General features: G+C 34.1%; 1 protein-coding gene and 1 pseudogene across 7 annotated transcripts in view; one reads left to right on the top strand and one right to left on the bottom strand.

The window, feature by feature from the left end:
• The window catches only part of KCNC2 (potassium voltage-gated channel subfamily C member 2), a 314,800-nt gene that overhangs the window by 183,938 nt on the left and 118,576 nt on the right, over window positions 1-12,286 (top strand). The gene's annotated exons all lie outside the window — the stretch shown is intronic.
• LOC141510884 (proteasome subunit beta type-6 pseudogene) lies at window positions 3,746-6,073 on the bottom strand (annotated as a pseudogene).

The following is a 12,286-nucleotide window of genomic DNA, read 5'->3' as shown; positions in this document are numbered from 1 at the left end:
ATATTTTACAAATACAATCTCTTTTGATTATCACAAGACCACGAGGTAGGTACCATTATTATTCCTATTTTATGGATGAGAAAACTGAGAGTGAGAGAAGTTAAGCAATTTTCCGACTTGCACAATTACTGAATTCTTAAAAGCAGATTTGAACTCAGGTTTTGTTCAGATTTCTAGTTGCCTTAGCTTAGCACCTCTGGTGTGAAGGCTTGTAAAGTACTTTTTGGGGCTGCTTATCCACTTTTGTTGTTACCCTTCATTCAATTCTTACCTGTGGTTCCATGAAGCTATAGTATACACAGCCATCACACCTTTGTAAAACCATCTCAGCAGATGGGCTAGGACAAGTTAAGGGTAACTGATAGACCTGAAACCTGTTGGTGAATTAAGTTACATCTATCCCAAACATGAGAAGAATTTTCTCAGTAAAACTGGAAAATGGGAGCAATTTGTTTCAATGGCCATGGAGGAGACTAAGCAGGTTCTTTGGTACTCTTAGAGCTTGATCAGACATTGAAGATGTCAAGTTCATATACTACCTCTCAGGTGATTGCCAGTCATTATGACTGTTGTCTTGCCACTGGATTTGGATGACTTTGGAAGAGAGAATAAGGCTGATGATTTTATTAAACTCTGCATCATTTAAATCCAATTCATTGGAGTCAAGATATCATCCTATGATGTCATTAGTCCTTTTTTAAGGAAGGACAAATTGTAATATTCTTTCCAGCATAGTATGATGAAATAAATAATCTGTATCCTGATACCTATGTTAGAAGATAATAGAGAATGAAATAGGGTCTTAATCCTATAATTGAAAGGAAAGGAAGTGATAAGAGAGAATGGACAGTATCAGGAGAAAGAATAAAGAGAAACAAAGTACAGTTCATCTCAATAGCACAACAACAACAACAACAACAATAATAATAATAATAATAATAATAAAAAATGCATTTGCTCTTTTTGTGAATCTAAATCAGGATTTAGAGTTCTAAACATTTAACCCAACAGCTTTTTAAAAACAAGGTCTGTGATTTCATTGGCATTAGGAATTCCTGCTAGGGACTCTGGCAAGGCAAATTGCAAGCCCATGGTGACAATTCATTTGATTTTGACAAGAATAAAAAGATGTTATCTTCTCCCTCACTCCCTTTTAAGAATAATTCTGTCTCAGTAATTTTTGCTCTCAGCCTACTTTAGTCCTTCTAATTGGTTTAAAATGCAGAAAACATTGCCTGTCATTTACTCTTCATTCATTTTGCTGGAAAGTCAGAATCACAGTTTCATAAGATTGTAATGGACCATGAGAATTCATACGATCCATCCTCCTATTTCTAGGAAAGATCTAATTTGAAATTCCCCAGGATTGACAAAAGACATTCATACAAACAAATCTATAAATAGAGTACTGATTCCAATACTTCCTTAGTTGTGATGACATCATAGAGATTTTTTTTTTCCCTCTTAGAACTGAAATGAGTCCTTTGGCTTTAAATTATCACCATTTACCTTCCTCTAAAGTACAGGAACAAATAGATATTTGGTTCTGGATACTGTTCATAAAATGAGACTATCTAATGTAAAAAGGTCAATTTATTTAAGTACTTTTCTCTTTTCTATATCCTTAAATCTCAGTTTTCTAAGTCCTTAATCAGAGATCCCATTTAATTCATTTTAATTGCTGTGCCTCTTAGCATTCATATTCTTTTGTTTTAGAATCCTGAATAATAATGAATAATGAATAATATGCTTTTCTAGTCCACATGAGATGTGTAATTCTTCCTAAATATTGAGAAATTATCTTATAATTTCTATATGCTATACTCTTAGCAGTGGGGTATTTATGATTTCAGTGATTAATGTTTAAAATATTTTATGATAAACTTGAAATCCTTAAATTAATTCAAATAAATACTCAAAGATAAAATACATATAAAACTACAAACTTTAATTATTAATGGTAATATAATGTAAGTTGGAGCAGTGGAAAGAGTGTTGGGCCTGGAGTCAGGAAACTTAATTTGGTTTCAGACATATGCCAGTTGGGTGACCAAGGGCAAGTGACTTTGCTCTGTTTGCCTCAGTTTCCTCCTCTGTAAAATGAGATGGAGGAGGAAATGTCGAACTCCTCCAAGATCTTTCCAAAGAAAAGTCCAAATGGGTTTGCAAAGAGTCAGACATGACCTAAATGCTTCAACAACATCAACAACAAACTTTAACAAAGCAATTGCAGATGAAGCATCGTGTATATTTTTATGGCCACTTTTGAAGTTGTTCCTTTCTTTCTGTGTATTTTCCAGATTTTTTAGACAGTTGTAGACAGTGTTTAAAATGTTGTTTCAGTTCCTCCTTTAATTTAAATGCTTTCATTTAAGTTTTCCCTATTTATTCATTTTGGGCCATTTTTTGTGAAATCATAATGTTTCTATATATTCACATACTGAAACTTTTTTAGCATTTCCTCAAGTTTTTGGCACTCAAAGAATTTCCATTCTTTTTATATTAAAGTAATGCTTCTAGGGATTAAAAAAATAATCACATAGTCACTATATCTACTCTGTCTTTTTATTCTTTTTTGTCTGAGAATAACAGCTTCAGATATGTAAAGGACTCTGGAGACTATGAAGTCCAACTCCTTCATTTTACACATAAGTAAACTGAAAGTCAATAAAGGTGAAATGACTGTTCCAAAGCCATATAGCTAGCAAATAGTTGAGCTGTTATCTATACCAAATTCATCTGACTCCAAATTTAACACCTTTCTCACTGTATTAGTATTAAAAATAGCCAACTATTATCCATCATAGTTTGATGCAATGTCTCATTTTTCCCTTTGACTGCCACGTATTTAACTTTCTTGCTATTCATTTGGTGAATCATTGAAAGTGCCTCCAATTTATTTATTTGTTTATTCATTTATTTAACTTAATAGTATTTTTTCAATTACAGTAAAGAGTTTTCAACATTCATTTCTATAAGATTTTGAATTCCAAAATTTTCTTCCTCCCTACATACATACATACATGTATATATACAATCATGTTAAGCATATTTCTATATCAGTCATATAATGAAAGAAGAAGAAGCAGAACAAATTGGAAAAACCACAAGAAAGAACAAACAAAAAAGTGAAAATAATATGCTCCAATCTTACACTCAGATTCCATGGCTCTTTCTCTGGGTATATTTAGTATTTTCCATCATTTTCCATCTTTTTGAATTGTCTTAGATGAAAGCATTTTTGAGAAGAGCTAAATCTATAATAGTTGATCATCACACAATGTTGTTGTTACTAAATGTGCACCTGGACTGCCCTCTTCATTCAGCATCAGCTCATGTAAGTCTTTTAAAGTTTTTTTTTTTTAAATCAAGCATCTCCAATCAAAACGTTATTCTTTTAAGTAGTTGTATATCTAGGAGATGAACCTTTTGTTCTGGCAGGAAAACAAGGGATACTTGTATATAGCTTTTGCTTTTTTTAAAAAGTAAGCATACTACTTTTGGATAACATTCATTGATGAAAAAATGTTTTGGACAATATAATGAACACTGAAATAAACATTATTCGTTTGAGGTGATACGATGAGATTTCTTACAGCTAGTGTAGATAAGTTAGTGAAACGGAAAAATCTTAGTAGCCTAAAAAAAAGGAAAATGATATGATCTATAGAGGTTAAATAGAGAGCTTTCTAAATGCAAGAGAACTTCTTGCCAAAATGTTTTATGTTTTCCCTTGACCCACAGTTTATCGAATCTTAGGTACATTTGAGGATGGCTTATGACTAAAGAGGAGGGGGCAGTGCAGAGAGGACAGGGAGGATGTAGCAGATCTCAAAACAAGGGGATAGGTGATAATAGGAAATCAGGGAAGCCAAGCACCTGCTGTTCCACTCCTTTCTCAGTATTTCCTGCCAATGATATTATTCCACCATTTGAGCCATGTCTCTCCATGGCCAAAGGAAGAGCATTAACAATGAACTGAAGACATTGCTTTTCATTCATACCCTCTTGATCAACATAATCATATATGTAGGAGCTCCCTGAACTCCCAATTGAAAAATGTTTCTGAATCATCATGTCTCCCATGGGTACTGAATATACTTGTTCCTTCTCATAGGGATCCCAGCCAGCAATGATGTTCCCAGATGTGAGATCCTCTCAGTAACAATAAAACAGTTCTGTGAAGAGATTAGCAGCTGTGTGGATCAAGGGAGGTTCATTTAGTTTGATGCTGTGGAAGTTCAGTTGCTAAGTGGCTGCATCAGCCACAGCTTAGATATTAGCTGCCAAACCAGAAAGACAGTAGAATATCTGATCAGTAATAAGGACCAATTCAGTTGGCAATATATACCCAGTGCAATCCTGGAATCAGCTCCAAGGACCACCCCCCCCCCCATCAAACTGTAAACGAAGATCATCATTCCAGTGGATATTCCCCAATTTCCCCTGTCTAGGATGAGATCCATGGCCCATAGGCTGGAGCTGTGGACACTCTGAGAGCTGCTACTAGAGGGAAGCCCTTATTCCACCTGCCAAAGTGATTTTATGTGATATATTTAATGTGAAAGTATAATTTTTAAAGAAGACAATAAGCAAATAATGCTTAATAATTCTAAAAATTCAGTTTTCTTCTTTTATTTTTCTTTTATTCCTATTTTTGTTAAAGTTTTAAATTAAGGGTATATTTTGCTTTGAGACTGATGAATCATTTTTCTTCATTCCTTTTCATCCTCTTCAAGTAATTTCCTGGTATATTTTTCCCTCCATAGCACCTAACTCTTAGAATTATTGTAAGAATAAAATGAGATGATATTTATAAAGTACTTTGAAAAGTCTTTAGATAGTATTAAATGTTAGCTATTAGCCTTAAATAGTGAAAGTTCATTACAATTACATGCCACATAATCTGTTTATCTATTCCCCAGTAGATGTGCCCTCACCTTCCTTCCTTCCTTCCTTCCTTCCTTCCTTCCTTCCTTCCTTCCTTCCTTCCTTCCTTCCTTCCTTCCTTCCTTCCTTCCTTCCTCTCTTTCTCTCTCTTTCTCTCTTCTTTCTCTCTTTCTCTCTTTCTTTCTTTCTCTCTTTCTTTCTCCCTTCTTTCACTTTTCCCTCTGGCATTTTCTCCTTCCCTCCCTCCCTCCCTTCTTTCCTACTCTTTTAATAAGTATAGAATGCTGTTCATATATGTATATATATACATATATAATTATATATTCTGCATTGTTATTTGTCTTTGACTTCCTTTGTGTATATAGCTAGTATTGAGATTGCTTAATCTAAGAAGATCAACCATTTAGTGATCCCTCCCTTCCATAGTATATAAAGTGCTGAATTTGGAGCTATGAAGACCTGGGTTTGTTTGTATCCTGCCTCAAATACTTACTGATTTTATAAACCCAGGCAAATAATTCAACTCTTCTCTGTTTCCTCATCTGTAAAATGGAGATGAAATTATCATCTACTTCAGAAGTGAGAATTAGATAAAGTAATATCTATATAGCACTTGGAAAACTTAATGTGCTTTATAAATTCTAATTTTACTTCCTTTAATCATTTTTGCCTATTTGATGAGTGGAACCAATGAGTTATTTTCATTTGCATTTCCATTCTCAAATCTTTTTTTTTTCCAAAAGCAAACAGATGCTGTAATTTTAAAATAAAATAGAACATAATCCTTGGATGAGAGTTTGTTTGAATGTAATCTTATCCTCTAAACTTTACATCCTTCCCAAACAGTTTTCATGGACCTGAATGACTTTGAAATATCTCAGCATTGAACCAGAGACCAAGTTGAATTAGAAAGTCTTTTATCCAATTTCTTGAACAAGAATCCCTTATCATATATCCATAAACGGCCCTTCAGTCTTTGTATACAGAGCTCTAGTGGGGAGGAAACCACTAAAACTAATTTTTATACATAGAATCATAAAGTTCAGAGAAAATGACATGTTAGGAATCTCCACTGTCCACCCCTCTACCTTCAGTAGATGTCTTTTTGTAGTATCATCATAAGCAGAAAGTTCAATATTCATTGTACATTGTCTATATATGTGCTCTAGCTTTCTTACTTCATTGTGTCCCTAGTTTCCTTGTGGCAAAAGCTATTTGAAATTTCATAAATAAGATGAGATTTCCCCCATATTTTATTTCCCTCAAATTGAAGATGGCAGACATATTTTTCCATTTAAAAACATTAGATCTGGAAGAAAAGTTAGTGATAATTTGGCTCCACCCATAAATTTACGTATGAGAATATTGAAGTCTAGAAAGATGAGGCAAATTTCCAAAAGGTTCAAGGCTAGTGAGTCAAAGAACTAGGAATAGAATCAGCTTCTCTTTGCAGTTAGTTTGATGTCCATTCTATTACACCACAATGCTAGCTTGTAGCTTACAAACATCAGTTTAGAAGTTCTTTAGAAGAGTGAAGCAAATGAAAAAGAATATGTCCTCCTTGCTGTAAGATGCATTTTATTTACTTACTCAATGATCATCATTAAGAAAAACATCAATAGAATAGGAATGTATGTACTAGTGATTCCATGGCTGAGCAAATGCTTCTAAATTCTTCTTTCCTTTGATGTGATATAGGAGAACAGGTGATAAGTGATAAAGCTATAAAGAAGTCAGTCAGGGTTGAAACCTCGTAAACACCATCTGTCAGCATTAGATCCAAATGAAGTCTCATTTACAACCTTCCTAGTGTCAGGAGCATTTCTGTATGACCTTCAGCAAGAGATGATGTGAATGTCTACCTTTTCTATGTTGGAATGAGATGGAAAAACTTTTAATACCAAACTGCTTCCATTAAAGCCCCTCACAGACATTACCACCACCACACTGATGGACAACTGAGCTGGGGTTTCACAGACACGCATCAGAAGAGGAGAATGTAAAAGCTGGTAATTTCAACTGAATCTGCAGTAAATCAGTTATTGACGTTTCTGAATGATGTCTTTAATATAAAGGTGGTAGATGAGGAGGGGAGAGAGAAAAGGCATACCTGAATGCTTTTTTTCTCTTAGATTAATTATAGAGATAAAAAGAAAATACATTTCCATTAGAACAAAATGGCACCTTGTTTTACTGACAGACATCTTTACATAACTTATAATTTCTGAAGCTTGCATATTCCCAGTTCCATAATTCCATCCTTCATGATAATTATAACATTTTAAATGAATCCTCTGCTAGGTTCTTCTTCCAGTGACTAATCATAATGGTGTAGAGATAACCCTTGAAACCATTTTGGCTTTTCCTTGGATCAATCATACAAGTGAGAACTGAATTTGCTCACTTTACTGTCTCTGTGCTTAGATTAGGATGCTTCTCCTTATGATATATGAAGCCAAAAATGCTCTGTAATGTTACTTAGACCATGGGCATTATTTATTTTATTTTTGGGTGAATTTGAATTCTTATGGTGCCTTACTACTGAACAATAATTTATCATGCAAGATAAAATACAGCTAAAGAACTGCATATAGAGAAATGGTCTGATGTTTTAGAAAGACCTCAAAACTTAAATTCAATTCTCTGTTGAAAACAAAACCTAAACTAGAGTAGCAGGAAAATTCTCCATATTAGTTATTTTTGTTGGTTTGTTTCAGTTGTGTTCAAGTCTTTGGGACCCTATTTAAGGGTTTGGTTTTTTTAAAGCTTTTTTTGCAAGGCAATGGGGTTAAATGGCTTGCCCAAGGCCACACAGATAGGTAATTATTAAATGTCTGAGGTCAGATTTGAACTCAGGTACTCCTGATTCCAGGGTTGGTGCTCTATCCACTGTGCCACCTAGCTTCCCCTATTTAGGGTTTTATTAAAGCTATTATAGTGGTTGACATTTCTGATTCCTGTTCATTTAACAAATGAAGAAACTGAGGCTCACCGAGTTAAGTGACTTGTGTAAGAGCCCACAGCTAATAAATGTCTGAATTTGGATTTAGATTCAGGAAGACGAGTTTTTCCAATCCAGGGGACTGGGTTTTATCCATTTGACCACTTAGCTGCCTCCCCAGCCCACAAAAAATATCAACAGATTGCATGTTTCAGAAGATAATTTGAACATATGAAGAATCATTTAATCCATTTAAGAGAAAATAGAACTAGAAGATGATGCTTTGTTGCCTTTATACCATGCTTTCTAATGATATTTCTTGGGGTTGAGCATTATTATTGGAATGTGCTGTATTGTATAGCCTAGATTAATGGAGTTCTTTAAGAGGTTTAGGAATTGAATGTAACCAACTGAATTACTTTGTATCCTGTTTTAGCTATCATGTAAATAATAATAACAGAGTAATTTATAATATAACTGAGTAACTTATTTAATATACCAATATTATTTTAAAAAACTAATTGTAGACTTAGAGATGTGAGGAATTTTTAAAGGTCATCTAGTCTCCAATGACAAGAGTTCTGATATTTTTTCCTTCCAATAATCCTGTTTGTTCTGTTTTAGAAACAATTGTTGAAAGTTAAGGGAAGCATGATTGCTTTTGTGAACTAGATATTACCTAATGGCTTGAAAGTATGAATATGGTTTCTCCAAGGGCCTGACATTTTCAAGGGTTTATGTCCTGAGACTGGACGATTTAATATGTTACCAGTCAATGTCCCATCAAGTCAAAGTTTAACCCCATGTTTTCTCCTACACAGGTTCTTCCTCATATTCAAAATATTATCACTATGCCCGAAATTATTTTATATGCTTATCTGAGGACATTTTGCTTCATTCCAGTTAAATGCACTCTCCTTGAGAGCAGAGATTATTATTTCCTCTACTTTTCTTTGAATCATCAAACCTTAGCTCTATTCCTATAAAACAGACAATTGAAATTGTCTAATGAATTGAATTTTAATATAAACTGGACAGTTATATTCTAGCATTGCTCAAGATGAATTATTTTCCCAGAATTCACCATAGCATTTTACAATGCTATTTGTATGTATGTATGTATGTATGTATGTATGTATGTTTGTATACATGTATGGGTATGAGTATGTGGTGGAGTTGGAGTAGACTATAAGGAGTTTAAGACTGGGTCTGTTACATTACAGGTAATAGATAAATATTTGTTGATGACTGATTAGAAGTGGCATATATTTTAGAAGAGGAAGATGTGAATCATACTGAATTCTATTCTTATAAGACCTTCTCTGGGATAGTGCCTTTAATTCTGAATGCCATAGTTTAAAAGGGCTATTGAGAGTATCCCTAGCAAATGAATCAGGATGATGATAGATCTTGAAATCTTGACTTTTGAGGACTGGTTAATGGAACTGGAAATGTTTACCCTTGAGAAAAGAAGATAGGGGAAATAATAGCTATCTTCAAGTGTGGGAAGATTATGGGGAAGAAAGATTAGACTTGTTTTGTTTGACTGCAGAAGGCAGAACCACCAGGGACAACTGGTAAAAGGTACAAACAGGCAAATTTAGGCTTGTTGTAAGGAAAATTCCCCAATAATTAGTCTAATAATGAAATGGCTAACCTTGAGAGGTAGTGGTTTTCCACTCCTCAGAGGTCTTGAAGTAGAGGCTGGATAGCTATTTATATGCTATTAACAATACCTCATTTTATTGGAATTTGTTATATTGTAATTTACAGATTTTGTATATTTTTTACAAATTGAAGGTTTGTGGCAACCCTGTGTAAAGTAAGCTTATCAGCACCATTTTCTCAACAGAATATGTTCACATAGTGTCTTTGTGTCACATTATGGTAATTTTTGGTGTTTCTTTTACATATATATTTCATATATACATATATATAGTGTTGATTTATGGATTTTTGGGGGGGTTGTTTTTTATGCAAGGCAATGGGGTTAAGTGACTTGCTCAAGGTCAAACAACTGGGTAATTATTAAGTGTCAGAGGCCAAATTTTAACTCAGGTCCTCCTGACTCCAGGGCCAGTGCTCTATCCACTGCATCACCTAGCTGTCCCTGAGATCTGTGGTCTTTTATGTTATTATTGTATTTGTTTTGGTTTACCAAAAACTTTGCCTATACAAGACAATGAATTTGATCGATAAATACTGTATATATTTTGACTACTCCATGGAATCAACTGTTCATCTCTCTCCCTCTCCTCTTGCCTCCCTATTCTCCAAGATCCAATAATACTATTGAATTAGATCAATTGATAAACCTTCAAAGATCTCTAAGCTTTTGAGTAAAAGGGAGGAGTCAATTCAAGGAAGTGGCAAGTTTCATTGGTGTCTTATTTTAAGAAATTGCTACATTCATCCCTACATTCAGCAACCACCACTTGATCAGTGAGCAACCATAAACACTGAGGTGGTGCTTTCCACCAGCAAAAATATCTTGATTCACTGAAGGTTCAGGTGATAGTTAACATTTTTTAGTAATAAAGTATTTTTTGAATTTAGAGAATGTACATTATTTTTGTTTATTTATTCATTTATTTATCTATTTATTTTTAATTTATTTTAGTTCTTGAAAAGCAATCATGTTAAGTGGCTTGCCCAAGGCCACACAGCTAGGTAATTATTAAGTGTCTGAGGTCAGATTTGAACTCAGGTACTGATCAGATTTGAACTCAGGTACTCCTGAGTCCAAGGCCAATGCTCTATCCACTGTGCCACCTAGCTGCCCCCCAATTTTCTTTATTGTTGTATTCTTGATCTTAACCCACAATATATTAAAGATATGCCTGGATATTGAGAATTTATTTAACATAGGTTAGAAAATGCTCATGGTCTTTTCTGATTCTTAAATTCTGTTATTTTATGAAGTTTTATAATATGTCATACTATGTCATAGGGGTCCTCTCCTTCCCTAAGTGTTTTTAAGAAAAGTTTGTGGGTTTGTTTTAATGAGGAAATTTATTCAGCGATGTTTTGAATTGTATGATATCTATGCAAGTGATCACATCTCATACCATAGTCCTGGTAACTAGACAACAGAGATATATTTATAGACACCCAAATTGGAAGTCCTTAGATGTGAAATCTAGTTCTCTCTTTATCCATAACTCTGTAATCTTATAGGAATTCTCCATTTATGTCCTTCTGTTATCTATGAAATGGGGATAATGAGACAGGATCTGCCTTCCTTACTGGTATTTTTTGATGTTTTATGAATCCTTCATAAGGCTTTCATAAGTCCCTTTCAGAGTACTTTTTTAATATTATGAAGTACTTGAGTTTTTTTGGAGCAAGCCAGCTGTTACATTTTTAAAAGAACAAAAGCATAAGTACAGAGATACAACTAGGATAGGGAAATATGGACATTTCCCCAGGGTGCTGACATTGTGGCTTACTCTTTTAACCAATGTGTATATGTGTCTGATTCGTTCTCAAAGTAATCTTTGAGAATAAAGAGTTCTATTTCCTTGAAGTTTTTCCAAACATGGCTTAAGCATAATAACCCTGTTACATCATTTAACTGCCTCCACCTTACCTTTCTCCCTGGGTTTCATTACCATGGTGCCTTTTTCTCTCCCACCTTCTAGAGGGTATAAACAATACTCTAGGGGAGTGTTTCTTCTACTCCCTTTTTCTATTTAGGCTTTCATAGACTTTTTTGTGTCATGAATTCCTTTGGGAGTTGTATGAAACTTACAAAACTTATTTTTAGGCTACTGTTTTTAAATGCATAAAACAAAACATATAGAATCATAAAAGAAACCAAGTCAAATGAGATATAGTTAACTGACTAATTTCTTTCTATCAACTATGAATGTATATGTATATATATATATATATATATATATGTATGTGTCTGTGTATCTATTTATCAATAAGTTTGAAGATATCAGATTTAGCACACCTACTCTAGTATAATTACTCTTATGGTTGGACTGTCTTCTGTGTGTCCAATTCTTCTCCTGGGGCTTCTTCTCTCCCTCACCCTGGACTGGACTGTTTTCTCCTCTGGTGCTCCCTTCAATAATTTTGGAACAGGTGAAAACATTTCTGGGACCAGCTCTCCATTTATAGATATAGTTAATCAAACTGTAGATGGAGACCTTTGGGGTTAGCTAGTCCTACATCACTACAGTGTTTTTCCAGACTAGTTTGGAAGTAGATTCCATGTTCTACTGTTCAGTTTTTCAGCAATGTCCAACTCTTTGTTACATCATGGTCCATAACACAAAGGCCCTTCTTTTGTCCAGTGTCTGTTAAAGTCTGTCCAAGGTCATGTTTACTGTTTCCTTAATAACTATCCAATTCATCTAGCCCTCCATCATTCCCTTTTCCTTTTGTATTCAGTCTTTTTTAGTATCAGATTTTTCTATCCAAAAAGTTCTCTCTTCTCATTATGTA

This window comes from Macrotis lagotis, chromosome 2 (assembly GCF_037893015.1).
Source record: "Macrotis lagotis isolate mMagLag1 chromosome 2, bilby.v1.9.chrom.fasta, whole genome shotgun sequence".
Classification (NCBI taxonomy): Eukaryota; Metazoa; Chordata; class Mammalia; order Peramelemorphia; family Peramelidae; genus Macrotis; species Macrotis lagotis.
Note: the sequence above shows the minus strand (reverse complement) of the source record. Positions and strands in the feature narration are given on the sequence as shown.